Source organism: Helianthus annuus, chromosome 11 (assembly GCF_002127325.2).
Source record: "Helianthus annuus cultivar XRQ/B chromosome 11, HanXRQr2.0-SUNRISE, whole genome shotgun sequence".
Lineage (NCBI taxonomy): Eukaryota > Viridiplantae > Streptophyta > Magnoliopsida > Asterales > Asteraceae > Helianthus > Helianthus annuus.
Window position 1 is genome coordinate 128,071,928 of NC_035443.2, and position 23,830 is coordinate 128,095,757.

The following is a 23,830-nucleotide window of genomic DNA, read 5'->3' on the forward strand; positions in this document are numbered from 1 at the left end:
GGTTGAGTATCGTGTTTGACACGAGGCCATTAAAATAGATTTCGTGGCTCTTCTCAGACGGTCTGTTTCCAGGATACAACAACCGAATCAGTAGTTGTACTGCTGGAGATGGCTCTCGTGCCTAAGATTACACCACGTATAATTTGGTGTTTTTAGAAAATACAGAAAAGAAGTTGTATATATTCACTACAAGAAACTGGGCTTTTTGCGACAAGCCCTTTAGCGACGAAATGAAGTCGTCGCAGAAGGTCATGTACAGAGACGAAAATTGGTTGCTATAAGTTTTTCACAAAATTTCATTTTTCAGAACCTATGGCGACGTAAATTGGTTGCGATAGGTTTGGCGGGTTGGGGGGAAATTATCCCGCTTTGGGGAAATATGTGTTGAGACGAAATTTCGTCTCTGTAGATGAAAATTATTTAATATTTACTTTTTTATTAACCCAAACATATTAAGATTAAAAAGGAAAAAAAATTGTTAACCTATTGCAACTAAATATCGTTTCTATACATAGAAGCATTCATTAATTTTGATATATTAAAAACAACACACCAAATGAAACAGGTCCATTGTGATTTCCTACTCATCCCTAAACCCACTCATATGCTCCATCAATAAACTACTGCCGTCAAGATTTCCGGCATTATTCCGGCGAAATCCGGCAAGAAACAACCGCTGTCATTCGTAACTCGTAAGCTCCAACTCTCTTTTGTGTTGTTTCCATTCGTTTAGGGTTTAATACTTCTCTTTTTACAGATTTTTGGCGATTTCCGGCAAGAAAACGAACCGAACGTAACAACAATTTAGTTTGTCGCGTGAGTTCAGCTGTAAGTAATCCTAACCCTAAACTTGACTTGCTATTTTTTAGGTATTTTTCAGTGAGTTCAGTTGTAGGTACTTTTTGTTTTGGGGCTTTTATGGTTCTTCGCTCCGAGTTCAGTTCTGATTTGTTTTCACCAAATTAATTCTTTTTGGAGGGTTTCAACGACATGATTGTGGGTATTTGTGGGTTTTCCTTTTTTCAGAATAGGTGTATCGCAAATGAGTTGCTGATAAGTGGACTTCCAAAATCGATTGTGAGTTATCCTACTGGTTTAATAAAAATTATTTTGGAATTTGTATTTTGAGATAAAATGGACCATGATAAGGGTCTAGCTCTTAATCCCAAGTTTAAGTATTTTCTAGGTTCACATTATATGAAACTGTGTAAATCAATTGGATGGCTTAATGTTTGGTTCCATCTGTTGAATTATGGTCGGGATCCGAAGGTATTAACGCATAACCCGACAACTTAGTAAAAAAAAAAAGTTCGCCTATAAATTTCGTGTGTGACATATGTAACCAACTTAGCAAATTATTTATCAGCGAGGCTTTTATGGTGATCTGTTTCTGTTATACCGTACAAAAATTTGATATTCCACATGAGTAATTCACAATTCACGTGAACATATATCATAGAAAATTGACATTGTGATATGTTTCTGATAAACAATCGTTGTTTGGCAAAGAAATTTAGAAACTACAAGTATGATGCTTAGGATGGCTTGCTCTAACATACTTGATCTGATTTCAGAACTCATGTGACCCTTGACCGCTGAACCATTAATCAATCTCCTGATTTAGACGAGACCGCTGCCATCCTCACGTCAGTGCCATTGGCTTTCACTCTCGCTTTCCAAGCCAAAGGGGCAGAGAAAATCTGCCTCTCTTCGCTCCGTTTTTAGCTGTTTTTATGGTGAGCAGCAATCGATGAGGGTGGGGGCGCCAAAGTAAGATCTAACTTTTCTACGGTTTTGGTAACAACAGACCTACTTTCAGCCTGAATTTTACTTTTAGAGAATGATTTTGTTTGGTTTTGTTTAGTTGAATATTGCGTCCTTTTTATGCACTTGTGCGTTTTTTTTATTTTGCTTATTTTTGTTCTAAATTAGCATGGTGCCTTGAAATATGGACAACGCTGCTCGAATTTGGTCGGAATTCAAGAATAGGTATGTTTGATTTTGTTGAAATTTATTTGGGTTTTGCAATTGAGCAACTACGCTTGGATGCTTATAATTATCAAGTACCAATAATTTTAGATATAGATTTGTGATTTACATTTGGCTAATTTATCTGTTTGGTTCTAAATAATTCATTTATAGTGGCAGCTTAGAGTTGGATTTTACTATAGATCTTTGATGAAAATCCATTTGAAACAAGAATCACACCAACAGGTGCTTAAAATGTTTAACCAGGAATTTGAAGTTTAAGCAGTTCAGAGAACAACTTAAATCCACCAGCAGGTGCTTAAAATGTTTAATTTTATTAATTTACTGAATAATATTATAAGTAGGGGTGACATTGGGTTTGTGGGTTGAGTTGATGAGCTTTTGTCAAAGACATCAGCCCGTATACGGTCCGTCCGATCACTTATTACTAGCGGTGTAAACGAGCCAGGCCGATCAAGCCCGAGCCTTCCACTACTCGAGCTCGGCTCGTGATGTTTTTGTGAAGCTCGAGCTCGGCTCGGTTCGAGCCTAAAATTCTGAGCTCGCGCTTGGCTTGTAAGTAAAATCCAAAGCTCGAGTCTGGCTCGGCTCAGCTCGAGATTATTTAAGAACAATTTTAAACGAGTTCCAAGCTCGGCTAGAGCTCGCTTCAATATAGCTTAAACGAGTCAAAGCTCGGCTCGAGCTCGGCCCACCAATGTTATATAATATATGTATAAAATTGATATAAAATTATGTTTAGGCTCGTTTAGGCTCGCGAGCCTAAAGGATCTTTGTATGAAAAGCTCGAGCTCGGGCTCGATAGCTAAACGAGTCATATTTCAGGCTTGAGCTCGGGCTCGGACTTGTTAATGCTTGACTCGTTCGACCTTTTACCGATCCGATCCGGGATAGCTCTCAAGCCGTTGCGCATCATTTACACCCCTACTTATTACTCAAAGCATTTACGGTCTGTAAACCAGTTAAAGGGGTTGACCATATAAAACAACTTTTATTAACTCTATTTCCGTGTCATGTTTTGGGCTCTGTGATATATGATATCAAGTTATAATATATATATGTTTTTTCTGTTATCTTTGATGTTTCAGATTTTCCTAAGGATCAAACAAAGTTATGCAAGTTGCTTTAGGTCGATCTGAATCCGATGAGATGAGGCCAGGGCTTCACAAGGTTTCTAAGGTAAGAAGAACATGTTAATACATACCTTTGTTTGTGATTGTTCATCTTGTAACTTTGTATGCTATTTTTCATTTAATGTTAGCTGGTCTTATATATTTGACCACTGTTTGCATACAGCTTCTCAAGGGGGGTCTTTGTTTAACCAACATGCTTGTAGAAGAAGCCCAAAGGTTAATACTACAAAGCCATGTTAGAAGTACTTCTGTTATTTAGTTGTTCCCAATGGTACGTGATTGGCCAAGGCTCCAACACTTTTTCGGAAACATGGACGCCACTCGCGCAACGCGCGACATTGATAACACTAACTTGTATATGTTAGTTTTGTTTTACTTGGAAGAATGTATTCGAATGAAATATTTACTTGTCACGGTTATTTATATTAGAATTGAACATAGTTTGCTTTATAATCTTTAGTTTATTTTGGATTTTACAGCTTTTTTTTATTTGGGAAACCTGGAAAATTTTAAAAAATCAAAAAAATATGAATTTTCCTTACAACTATAGCGACGAAATTGGGTTGCTATAGGTGACATATTAAAAAAAAACATTAAAGCCTATTGTGACGAAATTTAGTCTCTACAGATGAAAGCTCTAAAAAATATTAAAAACCTATGGCGACGAAATTTAGTCTCTATAGGTCAACCTATTGCGACGCCGTGTATAGCGACGAAAAAACAGCCTAATACGACCGAGCAATAGGAACGACCCTATTGCGACAAAATGTCGTCGCCATAGCCTATCGAGACGAAATTTAGTCGCGAAAAGCCTTTTTTGCTTCGTCGCAAAAAGTCTTTTTTCTTGTAGTGATTTTAAAGTACTCCTCTAAAATATGTTGTGAATGATTCTAATAGCTTTTATGATATCCTCTCATTTCGTATATCCTCAAAATATGAACCCAAGGTTCATATATACACATTCACAAAAAGTTGAAACATTCCTTGTCTTTAATCATGTAATGAACGAGGCAATAAATCTTGTATTAAACCGGATTTAATTATATTAAAATGGAATTCATATGGTCAACGAAACTGTCATACTCATTCATGACAGAATTAAACGTGTTGAAACCGCTTAGACATTAATTCACTAGAGGTTGACTAGTTTGACTGGTTCCCCGTGTGTGTAGGCGGACCTGCGCCAAGGCTAATATCTGACAGGCAGTTCGTGTCGCGCCACGTAAAGTCCGTCTACCCGCGTTATTCGGAAGCCGAAGGTCCTACGCCTTCTAGACTCGCGTGCAAACTGCTCATCCGCCGTAGTCAATGAGAGACGCATATGGAACTTGCCCCATGCGCCTACGCCACCCAAGGTGCGCCCTAAGCTGAGCTGCCACTCGCCATGAACCTGACCACGCGCTCACGGACAAAAATACAAAGGTGGATCTCATGCGGCGTTGCAAGTGTGTGCCATCAAAGCGCGCCACATTGCGCCCATCGCCCACACCACACGCGTGCTCGAATCAGGGTGTCGCGCACCCTAATTCTGGTCCCACCAGTGTTTGCCTTTAAGGAAACAATATACAAGGAGTGCTCCTCCTTATAAACCACTTCAAGTTTTGTTATCCCACCTATGTGGGACAAGTTGACAAAGCTTAATCCATTTTTCTCATTTTTATGTGTTCCAAACATACAACTTCAAGCTTCAATATCTCATTCATCTTAGCTCCATTTTGGACATTGTTTGGTTCGTTATGAAGCTTTCACAACATAGAACACAACCCATAAATAATTATTTATACAACACATATAAATATTATTATTGATGTCTAAAATATTTAGGGAAAAACTCATTTTCACTAAAATTTCCAACAATCCCCCACATGAATGGAGATCGATTAAAACACAAAAAATTCCCCGTTGAAGCATACTTAGCTTACTAGGGTTTTGTAGACGTGAAGTCCTTGAACAACCTCCCATTTGTGTAAATGACAATATACATTCACACAACAGTTTCCCTAGCCGGGCCATCTCCTTATTTTTCATCTCCAATAATGGTCATGGAGCACTTTCCTAGTTCTGCGGGAGCTCTAGGAGTCATGCCCTAATTCCATTCGAAGCGACCACATTCTCTCCAACATAGGTGATTTCCCTTTAAATCATTAAAAGCATTATGGTTTATTATGATTTACACAAATCATTTAACCACATATTATGCTTAACCTTACAATAATGTCACTGAATATTATAGGAATTGACTAGGATGCATTTAAACACCCTTTTATAGTTTAGGGGAGATATAAATATATATACTAGCTCATATATAAACATATATATTAGCTTTGCCCCCACAGTGATTACCATTCGGTTAATTCCTTGGATCTCTAGTCAACTAGATTAGGTTTCCCTCATGTCCCTTTTTTCATGGCTTTAGTCCCATTCCACAACTTGATCTCTTATCAACCCACTGGTTGTTGGATCCAAAATTATCTTTGACTTTGTTATGTCAATAAATTTCAATTAAATCAGTTGTTCTAACGTGTTCTTGACTTACTAGTCAATTTTGCCCTTTAGTCAATTCGTAAGACTTATAACTCGTGATCTGATCTTGGATCTTGTTATGTATCTTAACTTTGTTTATGACATGAAACTCAATTCATGGCTTTGGTATGTCATAATTGACATCTTACTAGATTTTGAATCTAACCAATTGGCATTCCAATCCAATCTACTCGATTGACTCCATCTAACCATTGTGTACTCCACTTGGTCATGTGTTTGCAATATATATTAGGATTGCTAAAGTCCTTATTGCCAACCATTGCATATTCAAATGCAAGTCATCCCCCATTTTTAAGTGTAATTGAATAGCATCCAAATGGGGTGATGAAAGGTTCCCCCTTTCACTTCGAGTTTGAGAAAACTTCTCAACTACCGTTTCTACATACCCCCTAAAGGGTTTGTTTTTTTAATGGCTCCTCCCCCTCATTGCTTGCATTTTAATTAAGTTTTGAGTAATACCACTCTTGATGACTTTTTAGACCCGCGTGATAGGATAAAATTATCCATATCTTTTGTCAATGCAGTCGTCCAATTATATTACTCTACTCAGATTAATATTTCTTATAAGAGCTTCTGAGCTATATGAGTTCTTCATATACGAGACCGGATGGAATCATTATAAATGATCTATTTATTCGGTCCTCCCAAGTTATCCCTTTGGACTAAAGTGAAGTTATATTTATAGTTTTGTTTTAGCACAAAATTCGTTCTTATGTCATCACATATTTTGAATGTTTAAAAATAATTTAATCTCCGCCGAGCATATAAATTAACAAGTATTGGTCTAGCATGCTTTAGACCACAATACTCTAGCATGTGGACAAAAGTTACATCATTCTGATTCTTCACAGCCTTAAGAGATAATGCACTATCTCTTTCGAACATTTGTTTCTTAGTTTAGACCCAATAATGAAATTTTATTTCACCATTCCAAAACCATCGGTTATAGGAAGGTCTCAAAACCATAGTTAACTCCATCCATTAGGATCATAACTCGTTTGCCTTTTATCTCCAAGGCTTCACCATTGACATCCCAAGGACTTAAACATCTTAATCCAAGTCACTTTGTGTGAATTCAGGATCTGGATTGATTCCTTGACCGCTGAATGCATACGAACACATGAGTTGTGCGGAATCCAATCACGTGTATGGATGGAACACGAAGACGTAATTATCAATGATTTCTATTACTGATTTAACAATGTTTACACCACGAAATCAAACGGGCAGAGCTTCGCCTCAAGAATGCCCAAAAGTTACAAATGACAAACACAAGACTCCTATATATAGACTACTGGCTTTGTAAGAAGCCTTGAATGCTCCCTTCGTACGAAGCTGCTGGCTTCATACGAAGCTACTTTAGCTTCATATCATGCACTATTCTCTTCAATACCAGTCTTGTATCATCTGTTTAAGCTACGGTACGTGATTGACGGAAGTGATAGACATTATGCACTCACAGACCCCCCCTTAGATATTACTGCAGTCAATCTCGTAGCTTTTTGTCTCTCTCCGAGTCTTCCAGAAGTGTTCAGCACAACAGACTCTCCCTTTATTCTCCTTCAGGCTCCCCCTTGCTTTAAGCTTTTGTGCTTTCAGCTGCTAGGATCGACACCTGGTACAAGCTCTTTCAAGATAGTTATCTGGTTCTTTGAACGCACACTCCCCTTGCTATGAGCTTGTCTTCAGACTCCCCCTTAGCCTCAGCTATCAGGATCGTAGTCTGGCTCTTTCATCTGAAAAATCTCAAACTATTTGTAAGATGTTTGACAATTTAAGTTCAATAATCAAAAATCTAGCTCTAAGCATTTAACATGGATAACCTGGAGCATTTAAAATATGATATATCACAGGACATCGTTTGTTCACAGAAAACTGTGACCTGGCTCAAAATATTCTAAGATCGAGAACTTCGCTCACATTTAACAATTTTAAAACTATTTAAAATCTTCCAAGAACTATTTCCTGGCCCTTAATCACAAATGTTATGACAAAATTAGTTCAAAAACCGTAAACTGACTCTAATCATCAAATATGACAGTTTTAGTATCCAAAACTTTCTCAAATAATCTTCCAAGTCCAAATTAATGACATTGGAGACTTCACAAACTGATTTTTCATTTAAAACTTCAAGTTTCAAATTAATGAACTTGTTAATTTTCAGAAACATGTTCAGCATACTTAGATTTTGAAACTCAGCTCTCAGACATCGGTTGTCGAAAATAAAGTAGAATCAAAATCTTTTTGTATTTTTCTGAAATGTAAAACAATAAAGAAATATTTACCGACAATATTTTTGTTTGAGTTCGTGTCAGAGGATTAAATCGGTTTATGACAAATCACTAGCACCGTTGAGCTATAAACACTTTAAGTTCTAAATGATTCACTTAGATTGTCAATATACGATCCACATAAATTTTCACACACAGTTCAACTGATTCGAGATACGAGTTTAATGATTTAAGCACTTAACTTATTTGCGTGTCCCACCTCAGAATATACTCCCGTATCAAAAATTCCCTAGATTCAGTCTTACAGGTGAATATACTATATTGATATCTATACTCTGGGTTAGTGCGAGACCTTGAGAGCTCAGGTATGAACTACTGTTCAATCAATAAGATGAAGGCTCGACTTTGAGGTGTGTCCCACTTAGGGATCTTCTTTACAACTGCACTTGATTCATATCTTTTGACATTTTCTCAATTTTTATGCAGATGTTACAACGACACTATCACCACCACCAACACAAAATCTCCCAAAGGACTACTTATCAAAAGAAAACCAACAACAAAGCTTCCACAACCACCATAAAAAAACACCAACACTTCGAATTAGATCCAGGAGAACAAAATTCATTGTACAAGATAATGATGAAGAAACTTCTGATGCATCACCTATCAAAACCACAACCACCACACATTATCCATCACACCTCAACCATCTACCACAACTGCCACAACACTAACCATTACATCTCCACCAACAAAACCACCTATCACCATACTTGACCCATTAGAGTTAGAAAATGTATGAAAAGAAATACAATCTTTCTACTCTACAACTAACACTAGCCAACTTACCTTTCCATCCCTCAAAAGATATTTAAAGCCTACCAATGTCAAAGAGTACCTGGAATTAAAGATCGTATAGGCTGAAAGAATATATGCTGTTAAAAGCAAGAAAAAAAATGATAAGGAGGCACAATAAATTCTATCTGAAGAATCACAAAAGTGAATAGATTAGAAGATTTTGCCAAAGATGTCAGTCAAAAGGCTTCACAAGGACCAGTAAACAACCCTGAGCTCAGAAAAGCACTAAGGGAAGATTAATTGGAGTATATCATGAAAAATAAGCCTTACACAGCCATAAGAGCTCAATTCTTTGGTTGGACTACAAAAGCCCTTCTGGATGAAATAACAAGGATTGAGAAGCTAAAGCGCAATCTATGGCTAGATGGGATGAGCCAATAATCAAAGAGAGCTACAACAAACTTGAAGAACTAAGAGCTAAAGATCCCATACCTATTAACCAAATAACTTTAATATGAAATTAACTATAAATTTTTTAAATAAACTTATTTTTGTTTACTTAAAGGTTTCTATTTAAGGATTCAAATATCACCAAGTTCGAAATTATGTTCATTAAAATAGTGAAAAAAGGAAGAATAATTATAATTATAGTATTTTATTACTGATTTCTATAATTTTTTAAATATTTGATGTGCTTGGCTGGTTTGTATGGTAAAAAATACAATATGTCAAATAATATAAGAAATAGATGTTAGTATAAAAAGAAAACTATATTTTAATAATCCTTACTTTGACTCATTGGGTGGTATTAATCTCAAATTAAGAAATTCTTCAAGGCAATTCTAACTTCCATACTATACCACCGAGCTTTTTCTAACTATGGTCTAACCTAGTTATTTTGTGACGACGTGGATGATGACGTGAACGATGATGCGTATGTTGTAACAGGTTTCCTTCTCTTTGGTTTCTATTGATTATCAGTATTCCTTTGACCCGAGCCATTTGGGGGTTCCTTAGGGACCGACTATGCGTAGATTGACTGAACGTAGAAAACCTTCCATTGGCAGGTGATCGTTTTTTCACAAGATTTATCGTTACCTATGTCAACATTCTCACTTCTGATATCTCCAGGTCTTGTCAACGAAAACCTTCCCCGATTAACAGGACGTTCCGCTACAAACACTTTAAAGAGTTTCTTTTAGTGTCCCATCGCTTCGGTGAATCACTTGAGCCAAGATACATTGTTGGTGCCATGGAGCAAGACCAGTGAGCTATTTCGCTTTCTTCCAAGGATGGTCGCTTCCAAGCGCACCTCCTAGTTGTCGTCGATCGATCACATCCTTTTCTGCCCTTTGACCCAAGGTTCTAACCATTGTCTCGTTTTCACCTAGATCTCGCCCATGACCCCTCCACGACCCCAACCATGGTTATATGACCCCCCGGTTGTCATAGGGTTTGTGATTCGAGGAACATCAACTTCACCTGATTTTCGCCTCTAATTTTAGTGTTTTTAATTTTGTCTTCAAATGTTTTAAAGCTTTCGATAGCCTCCTAGAAAGTCAATTGATTCTATCTCTTTCATCTTCGAAGATTCGAACTGTAACTTCAATTGTTTAATCTTTGCTTTTCGTACTCGTTCAACCCAGCATCCCGCATTTTCAGAGCATCCTAGATGAGCAACCCGAAACACCAAATCTTTAGGTTTCACGTAAAGTAACAAAGCTAATGCCACATGCTTTTTTTAGCATCAACTTGTTCATCTTCGGGTTCTAGTGCTTGCAATATTCCATGAACTTGAAATACCGCCTGAATTCTGATTGTCCACATGTTGTAATTAGTTGCAGTCAACATTGGGCACTATAAACTTGTGCTGATTTGATCCTTAAACACAATCAGTGGTGGTTTGTCATCATCTTTCATCATGTCACACCCCTAATTTCCACGTGTCACCGGTGGGCCCGGTGGGGAGTATAGTGACGTAGTTGGCATCATCATAGACAAACAACACAATATATAAATGCACAGTCGAAGCAAAGATAGATTCATTTCAACTTTAATAGAATGTAATATTAAATATCACTAATAGTTGAAACGGATCCACAGGCGGATCAAAATGAAAATAAGATATTGTTCAACAGATTTATTGTCATCCAAGCTTGCGAGACTTATTGTGGACGCTCTAGAAGACAGCCAGCCTACTTCGTGTAGTACCTGCACTTAACCTTTTGGGAAAATACGTCAGTTTACACTGGTAAATACAATTTAACTGACTCATTTTGAAAAAGGTTGAAAATTGATTTAAATGCACATGGCATAAAAATATTTTTTTTTTATAACTTGGAATAATTATGCAACATAATCTTGTAAAGGATTTACATGTTACTTATGCGTTCAGTAGCCCGGTTCGTGCCGGGTTAAAGATCAATTGACACACCACAAAAGTTGAGTTATACACTTGACAGGTGTACGCCTACACCCCGTGCTCAGGTCGTGGCTATCTCGTAAGATAATGCCGAGGATATCCGGGACATGGTCATTAACCCCCCAAAGGCTTTAAGCAATAAAACACATTCAAAACAAGGCATCTCAATAAATTTAACCTCTATTCGATTAAAGAATTCGATGCCGGACCAAGCGGTATTTTATATACCGTATCCCAAGCCCGTATAGGGAAAATAAGTTAAAAGTATTTACCTTGGTAAGTATAAATCACAACTAGCAAGTGAAGGTAGCTTTTACTGGTTCTTCTATTCTGGAACAAAGGTTTATAATAACCTATTAGACTTCTAACGGGTCTTTATTTAAGCCTAAGCTTAGACCGGTTAGCCTTAAGGACGATACGGTACAAACGCACGATTAAGCGAAGGCCGGATAGAACGTGATTTAGACCCGACAAGTTTGAATACTTGTATAATTTGGGTATGCTAAATACATTCTGGATTTTTGAGATAAAATGATAATGTTTGACCCGTTTCGGTCAATTTATGCAAACTAGTTACATAAACCGAACCGAACGCTAAAAGAGCGTTACGGGAAACCATAAGAGTCATATGCAAGTTCCCTGAGATAATATGCTCTAAATATGTCATAATATCAGTAAGTTATGTTCTATTATGCCCCGAATGAATTTAAACTCAACTTATGCTTTATAGGGCATTTTGGTCATTTAAAAGATTATAAAAGAGTTAAATTTGTAATCTGAGTTGTAGGTCTGATTCATACAGTAAAAATACTTAATTTAACATATTATAACAGTAGGGTATGACCCATATATTAAATTTATCATTTAAAATCAAACAATGCACCTTAGGGGTATTTTGGTAATTTCACAAGGGCTAAAAGTGTCAAAGCTGGAAACCTGAGTTCAAAACTTATACTTTCTGTTATTTTATAAAAATATACTAAGAATATCAGTAGGTGTCAACCTTATATGTTTAATATGGTTATAGTGCATACTAGGTGTTAAAAACGCTTAAATAGGCGATTTAGAGCCGTTTCCGGATTTTCAAAAGAAAGCTGATATTTTTATATTTCCAGAATGCTTAAAATAATTTATTTAACAAATGAAATCAGTGGAAAAAGGTTTGGGGTCAAAAAGATTTATAAAACTCATTTTATGGCTTTAAAGGGTAAATTCGGTATTTACCGAATTAAACCTAGAGACCTATGATACGATCAACCAAAAATTAAATAAAAATCTCCAAAAATCCCAAAATATTATATAACATCAGTGGGTAAAAATTTTGATATTAAAAAGTGGGTTTAAATAGGCTATCCGTTAATTACGCCGTTTACTTAACATAAAGCTTTCAAATTACGATATTGAGCATAACTCTAAATCTGAACCTCAAACTGATATCAAATTTTTGGTGCAAGTTTATAAATCAGTAACAAACGTTTCTACTCTTTCACTTTTTCAAAAATCGTGTTTTATAGCAAAAAGGGCAAAATAGTCATATTTAAGCATAAACCGGTAACATGCATATGAATCGGATAAGTGTTGAACCAAGTTGTAAAATCTCAGAGAGTTGTACATATATAAAAATGGTCCAAAATAAGCTCTAAGGCAGATCTCAAACATGCATGCACGGATCCTAATCGAGAGTCAAAGAAAAAGTCATTTTATGAGACTTTCGGTTCCGATCCGGGTTTAACTGAAAATTGTCGAGTTGATCATGATGAAGCATGTTCTTACATTAATTATAAAGTTATTTTGATGATCAAACAGGTTGCATGTGACCTACATTGCTATTTATGCTAGATTTTGCAAAAAGACATTCTGTTGACTTTTTAAGAAAAGCTTTGACTCGACAATCATCATCCTTAGAGTGGAAATCAGAAAATACCCTTTTGAGGGTTTGTTTCCCACATAAATACCAACTTGTAGGTACTTTCAATTTGAGAAATGACTGAGCCATTTTCGTTTAATCGTAAAGTCAAACTATATTTACGACGGATTGACTTTCGGTAAATAAACTAAGCTAGAACGAATTAGAGAAGGGTACGAACACTTATAAGAGTCCTAATAAAGCTTAGAGATCACTAGGAAGGTGTCTTGTCATCCAGAAAGCTCCAGGAGTTGATCTTGTGAATTTTGAAAATGCAAGTGTTCTTGGTTACAACTTCAAGTCCCCTTTTATGAAGATTTTGATCTGATTTTAAGTTGATACTGGTGTTGTGAGACCTTTACAAGTGTCCTCAATTGCATGTAAGTCGATTGGTAAGTTTAGGAGGTGATTACAGTCGGTTTCCACTCGCAAAACAGACCAAACTGGCAGCTGGTCGCTGTGTTTTACGCTGGTGACCCGTAGGCGGGCCGCGAGGCCACTCACGCGGGCCGCGTCCCAGCTGGTGACCTGTTTAACAGGTTTCAGCAATTTACAGTTCAGCCCCTGATCTTTGTAACGTCGTTTAGTTCGTTTATTTAGCAGTCTAGACCCTCAAATCTGGTTTTTAGGAACCTTGGGACTTTTATAAACATGGCAAAGTCCTCGGTTCACTTTGCGCTCACCCGAAAAGTCATAAAATTCACGTTGACGCATTTACCCCTTCGTGTACGGTTTTAATCATAACTTTCGCATACGTTCACGAAATTTTTATCATATATTCTCGTGAGTATATTTTATCATTACAAAGCTTCGAGTTTGCCAAAAGATCACTCAGAGGTATAAATTCAACATGTTGACACGTTTAGCCCCTGTAGTTTGTAATTCCTCACTTTTTTACATTTTCCGCTTTGTATGATCCATGATTTAACCGTTTGAGACTATAAACATTATGTAGGGTTATTTTAGAGCCTATCTTTCCATTGTTGACACTTTGGACCCTTATAATTCCATAGTTTCACTGTTTGTCAACTTTAGTCCCTCTAAAGTATGTTTTCACATATTCAAAGCCTATGCCACGTGTCAATGCATTATTGGACGTAAATTTCCGAGGTGTTACACATCAGTTTATGAACATCATTTTAGATCGAACTGTCTACTCACAAGACTAATCACGAATGCCTCTCGTAAACCCGAGTAGAACAAATCCTTAATTGAACCCGCTTGTCCAACCCAAATAGTAATCAACGTTTAATGGTCAAACCCAATTTGTTGAAATTTTAATTATTTTCTATTTTGAGACACCACCAAAAAGTCAAACGAACATTCCTCTCTTTTGAGTTTTAAAGGAATATCCATAGAAAATTTAAGAAAACAAATCACACATGTTGTGTTGTGTTATCTAACCGCCACAAAAGCTACTGCCACATGCTTTTTTCAGCATCAACTTGTTCATCTTCGGGTTCTAGTGCTTGCAATATTCCATGAACTTGAAATACCGCCTTAATTCTGATTGCCCACATGTTGTAATTAGTTGCAGTCAACATTGGGCACTATAAACTTGTGCTGACTTGATCCTTAAACACAATCAGTGGTGGTTTGCCATCATCTTTCATCAGTTTATGAACATCATTTTAGATTCGAACTGTCTACTCGCAAGACTAATCACGAATGTCTCTCGTAAACCCGAGTAGAACAAATCCTTAATTGAACCCGCTTGTCCAACCCAAATAGTAATCAACGTTTAATGGTTAAGCCCAATTTGTTGAACTTTTAATTATTTTCTATTTTGAGACACCACCAAAAAGTCAAACGAACATTCCTCTCTTTTGAGTTTTAAAGGAACATCCATAGAAAATTTAAGAAAACGAATCACACATGTTGTGTTGTGTTATCTAACCGCCACAAAAGCTCTCCTTAACTGTCGGTTATGTGAATTACGTGAACAACCCAGGTTATAGCCGCCAAAAAAGCTCTCCTTAACTTAGTAATTCATCAAATTCCTTCTGATTAAGCAACATATGTTTCCTAATGTAACAATATTAACTTATTTAATAGTCTTTAGCAAAGTTAGATTAGATGTTTGATTCCCACACATGTTTGCAACATCTATGGAGTCTTTACTATTAGGAATGCTAATAGTCACGCTATCAAGGTGACGTCAGCCAATCAAAAACAGAACTTTTGTACTTAGTATAAATAGATCTCTCCCGTTAGAGTTATTTATCACATCACACACATTACCTTTTCTTTTATACGAACAGACTTGTTTGTTTATGATCAGGCTAAGTGGGAGTTTGTAGAGTCAATATTTCTGTAAAACTTGTAACCAATTCGATTCAATGAAAAACAGATGTTGATAATAATTCCTTGCTTGTGATTATTCTATTTTACTTGACAATACAAAATTTTTTGTTCTTATTTGTTAATTAATCACAAGCCTTGTAAACTCAGACCTAATATAAGAGGATCTTCATCTTTTCTCTATCTCTATAACTAATAAACGTGTGAAGAATCTTGTCATCATTCTCTGTCATGCACTTTTACTCTCTTATTTAATTATTGATAGTTATTATTTAGTTATGTATAGTTATTATGTTATTAACCAAGGGTTATGATATAATAGGAATTATGATTTAGCTAGGATGACTAGAAAGCCATTATAACCACTAGATTTGTAATTAATGGTTGGGATTAAAAATGTGATTTCCATCGTTTAAAAGAGGCACACGAGTTAGAAGAAGGGCTTTATAGTCCATCAAAGTAAATAATTTCCCTCTCCTCCAATACCCCTCTTTTTTTTTAATATTAACAACTGTTTCATACCACATTGTTTTTTTTAAAGTTGTACTACAAACACGAGCATTTTTTATCTTTAAAATGAGTATATAATTTCTTTACTTTTAATAAAAAATTGAAAACCCGCACAGATGTATAAAACACAATGTTGAGTTATAAAACACAATGAACTAAAACACAAATAAAAATGTGTTTTATCATTCTGTTATAAAACATAATTCAGAAACGCAATGGACAAAAGGTATAATAAACTGTCTTTTATCATATATTGTGTTATAAAAAGGAATAGATTAAAACATAAATAAAATGTATTTTTTCACTGTGCTATAAAACGCAACACACTAAAAACACAAAAAGTAAGTGTTTTCATTTTGTTATAAAATACAATAGACTAAAAACAAACACAATTTACTAAAAACACAAATAAATGTGTGTATTTCCTTGTGTTATAAACACAAGGTCCAAACTGATGTTACTATGCCTTGTTAATAACTAAATGTTTTTGGTGAACCTCTAATAAAAACTGTTTTGCAATTTTCTTTGAGCCATTTTGTCACTAGCGTGCAAATTTGTACCACTAATTTCTCAATGAAATTGGAACCAATTATGTTGCCTAAAAGCAAAAATACATCAAGGGAAGGTTAGATTCAGAGACGTCTTTAGTTTGAGTAGAAATTTTTGAGAAATTTGAGAACATAAGTACCTGTTTCAGCCGATTTCTCATGTTGCATCGCATTCAGTGGAGCGGTAGCGCGGTGGTTGTGGCTGTGGGCGGTGGAGTAGCAGCGGTGGATGGTGGTTAGAATAAATTGTGGTGGACCAAAGTGCCCCTCCCCTTATAGTTTTTACTTAGTCAGGTGTAAGGACAAGATTACTTCCTACGCTTACTAGCATGATCAAACTTCCTATTTGGTCCTTTGCCTATTAATCAAATAACTTTAATATGAAATTAACTATGAATTTTTAAATAAGCTTATTTTTGTTTACTTAAAGGCTTCTTAGGATTCAAATATCACGAAGTTCGAAATTAAGTTCATTAAAATAATGAAAAAAGGAAGAATAATTATAATTATAGTATTTTATTAGTGATTTTTATAAATTTTTAAATATTTGATGTGCTTGGCTGGTTTGAATGGTAAAAATACAATATGTCAAATTATATAAGAAATAGATGCTAGTTTAAAAAGGAAATTAGATTTTAATAATCCTTACTTTCACTTATCGGGTGGTATTAGTCTCAACTTAAGAAATTCTTCGAGGTAATTCTAACTTTCATACTATACCACCGAGCTTTTTCTAACTGTGGTCAAACCTAGTTAGTTTGTGATGACGTGGATGATGACGTGAACGATGATGCGTATGTTGCAACAGGTTCTCCCTCTTTTTGATTTATGTTGGTTATCAATATTCCTTTGACCCGAGCCCTTCGGGGGTTCTTTAGAGACCGGGACCGATTCACTATCCGTAGATTGACTGAACGTAGAAAACCTTCCACTGGTAGGCGTTCGTTTTTTCACAAGAATTATCGTTACCCATGTCGACATTCACACTTCTGATATCTCCTGGTCTTGTCAACGAAAACCTTCCCCGATTGATAGAACGTTCCGCTATGAACACTTGAAAAAGTTTCTATTAATGTCTCATCGCTTCGATGAATCACTTGAGCGCAAATACATTGTTGTTGCCATGGAGCTAGACCAGTGAGCTATTTCACTTTCTTCCAAAGATGGTTGCTTCCAAGCGCACCTCTTAGTTGTCATCGCTATCGCTCGATAACTTCCTTTCCTGCTCTTTGACCCACGGTTCTAACCATTGTATCGTTTCCACCTAGATCTCGCCCATGACCCCTCCACGACCCCAACCATGGTTATTTGAATCCTCCTCCCCCCCCCCCTGTTGTCACAAGGTTTGGGATTCGATGATGATTCATCTATTAGGAACATCAATTTCACCCGATTTTCGCCTCTAATTTCAATGTTTTTAATTTTGTCTTCAAATGTTTTAAACCTTTTGACAACCTCCTAGAAAGTCAATTGATTCTATATCTTTCATCTTCGAAGATTCGAACTCTAAATCCAATTGTTCAATCTTTGCTTTTCGTACTTGTTCAACCTAGGATACCAATTTTCAGAGCATCCCGGATGAGCAACCTGAAACACCAATTCGGTTTCACGTAAAGTAACAAAGGTACTGCTACATCCTTTTTTAGCATCAACTAGTTGATCTCCGGGTTCTAATGCCTGCAATATTCCCTGAACTTGAAATACCACCTTGATTCTGATTGCCTAAATGTTGTAATTAGTTGCAGTCAACATTGGGCACTACAAACTTGTGGTGTTTTTATCCTTAATCACAATTAGTGGTGGTTTGTCATCGTCTTATATCAATTTCTGAACAACATTTCAGATTAGAACCGTCTACTCGCAAGACTAACCACAAATGCCTACCGAAAACACGAATAGAACAAATCCTTAATTGAACCCGCTTGTCCAACTCAAATAACAATCAACGTTTAATGGTTAAATCCATTTTGTTGAACTTTTAATTATTTTGTATTTTGAGACACCACCAAAAAGTCAAACGAACATTCCTCTCTTTTAAGTTTCAAAGGAACACCCTTAGAAAAGAAAATAAAAAAAATCACACATATTGTGTTGTGTTATCTATCCGCCACAAAAGCTCCCCTTAACTGTCGGTTACGTGAATTGTGTGAACAACCCGGATCTAAGAGCATTCACATCCAACCCCCTAAATTATGTGAGGGGGGGGGGGGTTATTTTATGAAAAGTTGTTGTATGTCGTTGTGAGTAGAGGATAGAGAAAATGTTTATCTTCATCTGTAACTTTGAGAGGAAACTGTTCACCCGTTATACTTTTTTAATATATTTTGAAAGTAGCTGTGAGTGGAAGAGAGAGAAAATGTAATTATAAACCACAGGGACCAAAATGGCAGTTTACTCTTTCTCTCTCTCTCTCTCTAAAATGTAATATATATAACTCTCTCTCTCTCTCTAAAATGGCAATGAAAGTGAAGCCACAGGGACCTAGATTTAAAAAGTTTGAGATTTGGACTAAAATGGAAGATGGAGTTTGGGTGTTGTGGATGAGGAGATGGGATCAATCTACTGGCCGCAGATTCAGAAGATGGAGTTTGGGTGTTGTGGATGAGGAGATGGGATTAGTCGTCGGTGGTGATTGTAGATGTTTATGCACAGCTCTGTGTTGTTCAACAGTTCTAAAGATTCAGAAGCCGTCGTCGGTGGTGATTATGGGTGTTTATGGAAGATTCAGAGTCTGTGTTGTTCAATTGTTCCGTCATCAGTAAGTGGTTGAAGTCGTGGTGAGGATGTGTGTTTTAGAGAGAGAGAGAGAGAGAGAGTATGTGTATTTTAGAGAGAGAGATAGAGAGAGAGAGACAGATATATATTAAATAATTTATAACTAATTTTGTTTTAATTTATTAGAATTATTAAAATAGTTTTTTTTAAATATAAAAATCAGAATGACAAAAATGCCCTTGCACAAAAGGACAAAACAATCAGCTTTCAACAGTCAAAATAGGGGGTTTTTGGATTTTGGACAAAAATGCCATTAAAAGTGAAACCACAGGGACGCAGATTTAAAAAGTTTGAGATTTGAACTAAAATGGCAAAAGTGCCTACACCACAGGGACCAAAATGGTAGTTTACTCTAAAAAGTATTATTTAATTAAAAATGAAAAAGAAAAGATAGTAGCTTTTGGTGTAATATATGGTGAAAATGGAGGGTTGGATGTAAATGCTCTAAGTTGCTAATCCTAACTTAGTCATCAAGAAAACAATTTGAAACCCTAATTATCCCTGACTTAGTCAACAAGAAAACGATTAGATCGAAACCCTACATTTGATCCTTTACATCTATCTCAATTCAATTAAATCATAATTATTTATTCTTTTTTTATTATTATACAATTTTTTCTTCATCCACTCATAACAAATCACAGAAATACATAATATATATATATATATATAGTAGGGTTCCTACGGAAAGTGTGTTTTTCCTAGAAAGTCTAGGAAGCGATCTGGTCCATCAGATTGGTGTGTTTAATGGTTGAGATTAAATGAATGGCAATCTTGTAATATTTAACTAAATTTAATAGATTGTTTTAAATGATCAGGGGTAAAATCGTCATAACAGTGTTTTAATACAATCAAAAATAACCGTCAACACATCACATCTCCTTAATAGACGCGAATTTCCCTCTCTCTCACTTTCTCTCTCTAAACCCCCAACGAAATCAGTAAAAAATCATACCAAAAATACCTAGAATCATGGATGAAGATAAGAGATTTTCAAGCTTCTATATACGTAAGATCAAACGGACATTGTGCTCTGTGTTTTAGAAGGCGATTAGGGTTCAAAATTGTTCTACATTGAAGTGTTTTATGTTTTGCAGGTAAGAGATTCAAAAAAAAGGTGGATTTAAACAAGATGGATTCTAGCAAAATCGAAGTCGCTGAAAGATCAAACATAGTCGCCGGGAGCAAAAATGTAGTAGCGAGAACCGTAGGTATGTGTTTTAAAGTAACAAATGTGTGTATGATTTGCGTTTGTTGGGGATGACAGTGTTTTAATACAATCAAAAGTAACCGTCAATGCATCACAACCACACATACGACTCAACTTGCAGTAATTGAGCATCCCGCACAGAAGACTCAGGTTGAAGAAATGGAGCAGACCGTGTCACACCCCCAAAATCCACATGCGGAGTACCACCGCTTGGAGGCGTGACTGACCAGGATCTTAACCATCAATCACATTGAACTCATAAATATAGGTGAATGATACTTTCATTTATAAACAACATGTGTTACAATATTACAATATTTCACAATTTACAGCGGAAGCTTATTTAACTCAATGAGTGTTTATAAAACCACATGTAAGTTCTTAGTTCTTGTGTTGCGTTTCCTTGAGTCTCGACCCATGACCACTCCAGCTTCCCAGACAGCAAGTTCCTTGGATATGCACCTATAAGCCTGCAAGGCATGTAATAGAGAGTCAACAACTAGTTGAGCGAGTTCACAGTTAATAGTTCAGTAATAGTGTAGTGTGAGTAGTAGTATGTTCGTTCGCTATGTCACATATCGTATTAGTTTCCATCGCGGCCTCCCAGGCAGGTATGCGAAGATATTAGGGGATGTTCCTCCCGAGTTTTCTAGACTAGGTTTGTTTGTATCGCGGCCTACCAGGCAGGTGTGCGAAGATTGGCAGATTACAGTTCGCGGCCTTCCAAAGGCAGGTGTGCGAAGTCAGTCATAATATCACGGCCAACCCTTGGCAGGTGTGCGAAGATCGTTCAATAAGTATTACTAGTCTAGCAGTGGGTTCTATCGTCTATGTATGTACAGTAAATCATTAAATCCCCATTCCCACCCTGGGAACCCCATGCCTTGGCTGGTGTGAACTCACCTTAGATTTGCTCGGTAGATTACATCACATTACCCGTTCCACATTTGTCAACCAAACCCTACCGTAGTTACCAAAGACGGTCAGTTTACAGGCACACAAATCGCATATTTTCGTGTTCACATTACACATGTAGCACACATACATATCATATGAGTTATATCAGTCGTTCAAGAAATCCAATAGTATCTTATGCCATACAAAAACATAATCACCACATTGAACACCATACACCCCATCTAAAATCGCATACGATAAGTTTAGTACGCTCACAGGTTCTTAGCACGAGTTCACATTCAATAATATACAAACTAACATGCTAGAACAGACACACGCATCACGTAATAGTTCGAAGGTCAAATACACAAATGTGCAGCCCAGACCTTCGGGCCCAATACTATTAACGGCCCAAAGTCTTGTGCGCTCATAATGGCCTTGCGCGATCCATACTGGCCCAGCGGACCTCATCGGCCCAACTGAATTGTGCGATCTGATCTCACTTGTTCGACTGGACTTCTTGTACGACCAAGAAGTCTTGTGCGATAAATTTTTAATTCTGAATTTCATGCAATCAGTTATCACTTCCGAATATCATGCATATTAGTTACATTGTTTCCATGTTTGATTTAGTCAATAGTCAAACCGTTATCTATTGATTTTACCAATCAACTCCAATAGTTACCATACTTGCAATTTAGCAATCACTCAATCAACAGTTTTTAATTATCCATTAATCGATAAAAGCATGGTTTTATTAGTTGAATCATATGAGCTCCAATCTGATTAAACATGAACCAAAACACAAAGCAACAATCCTAACATCTAAGCATATTAACATACTTTACGATTTCGATCTCTTGCACGCATACTAACATAATCAATCCAACAAATAATCATTCGAACATGAATACATCTCAGCCGAATAATCATGCTTTCCGATTTTTAAATCATCATTCGAACCATAGCATTTGTCAAACAAGAACGAAATAATTTATCACAATGGCTTGCCAATTCAATACCCACTCAAACCAATTTTTATTATAATTGCTAACAGTTCATCGGTTCACATGCATGGTCATTATAAAGCTTATACATGATGATCACATCATCACATTACCTCATCAATCATCCATTATGGCCAACAAATGTAGGTAGATTCCATATTGCTATTTGACCAAACATCAACCCTATTGCAACTCTATTGGACCAAGATAGTGGATTTGACAACTTGATTTAATATCCTCATTGTTTTCTATTATCATCATATGGCCACACAAATGCATATTGTGTCTAATCTATAGGCACCTAACAATTACAATATCAAGTATCAAGACTCACATGGCTGCCACTTTTGTTCAAGGTTATTATACCAACTTGTCAGACCACTTTCCTTCAAGGGTATTGGACCACTAAGATAATGATCATTGATCTCACACAATCATTTATAAATTTTGTAATCACAGATCATAACCAACATATATTCGAGAAGATTATCAATTTTTAATCACATGCCAAATGGTGCAAAAGTTAACATAGTGTCACATGACAATCAATTACAGAATCATGAATATTAGCAGGAACCAACAAGAATTACAACAAGTTCCATATGTCGCGGTTTTCATATATTATGGTGCCACATAACCCTAATCAACTGAGAATATATACATATAACCAATAAAGGATGAGAGTAATCAAACTAACCGAGAGCTCGACCAAGGAACTAAGGTTTCGAAGGTGTGGGGCTGCTCACGTTTTCAATGAATGAGAGGGAAGGTATTTAGGGTTTGCAAGGTTTGTCTAGGATCGTTCCATCATACACATATGTGTACGTATACATATAGATGGAATGTTGGGCCGAACCACTTATGGGGGGTGGGCCGAGAGATAGGATGCATAAGGGGATTGGGTTATGCTATTTTTAAGTGCGGTGGCGGCCCAAATAGTGAGTAATGGTCCAAACGAACAATCGTTTAGTAGAACCAATTATTAGTAGAACCAATTATTATTTTCTAACATTAACATTGAATTATTAAGACATGTACACATACACCCATGATAAGCGCCCAACAAATATGCAAGCAACATGCATATCGCACTTCAAATAAACATAAATAAACATACTTTGCAAATAGGCACATGATTAAGTCGGATATAGACCTTGAAAACTTTGGTTGTCACATTATCCCCAACTTGAAAGAAATTTCGTCCCGAAATTTAGTACGTACTCACTGAGGAAGCTAGGTAAGTTGTGTCGTTTACTGGTTTTCCTGGGGTGTCACATCCTCCCCCCGTTGATTTGGAATTTCGTCCCGAAATTCTGCAGTAGTAGCTTCAGCCTCAGTAGTAGTTGCATTGGTTTCGAATAATTAGGGGTACTTTTCTTTCATTTGATCTTCGCGTTCCCAGGTGTACTCTGGGCCACGTCGGGAGTTCCAACGAACTCGAACAAGAGGGTTTCTCTTGTGTTTGAGGACCTTAGCATCCCGGTCCATGATTTCAACTGGTTCCCCGACGAACTGCAACCGCTCGTCGATAGTGAGTTCCTTAAAAGGAATTATGA

At 36.5% G+C, this 23,830-nt stretch overlaps 1 long non-coding RNA gene across 7 annotated transcripts; it reads left to right on the forward strand.

Moving 5' to 3' along the window:
• The first annotated feature begins 531 nt into the window (after nt 1–531).
• On the forward strand, nt 532–3,575 carry LOC110890526. Of its 7 annotated transcripts, none has more exons than XR_002564533.2 (8): nt 532–692; nt 758–828; nt 1,027–1,077; nt 1,575–1,797; nt 1,933–1,989; nt 2,143–2,283; nt 3,078–3,168; nt 3,286–3,575. It is a non-coding gene; the product is annotated as an uncharacterized LOC110890526 (long non-coding RNA). The 7 variants fall into 7 exon arrangements; XR_002564536.2 differs by having other exon boundaries at nt 2,149–2,283; XR_002564534.2 differs by having other exon boundaries at nt 1,575–1,770.
• Nucleotides 3,576–23,830: the final 20,255 nt, after the last annotated feature.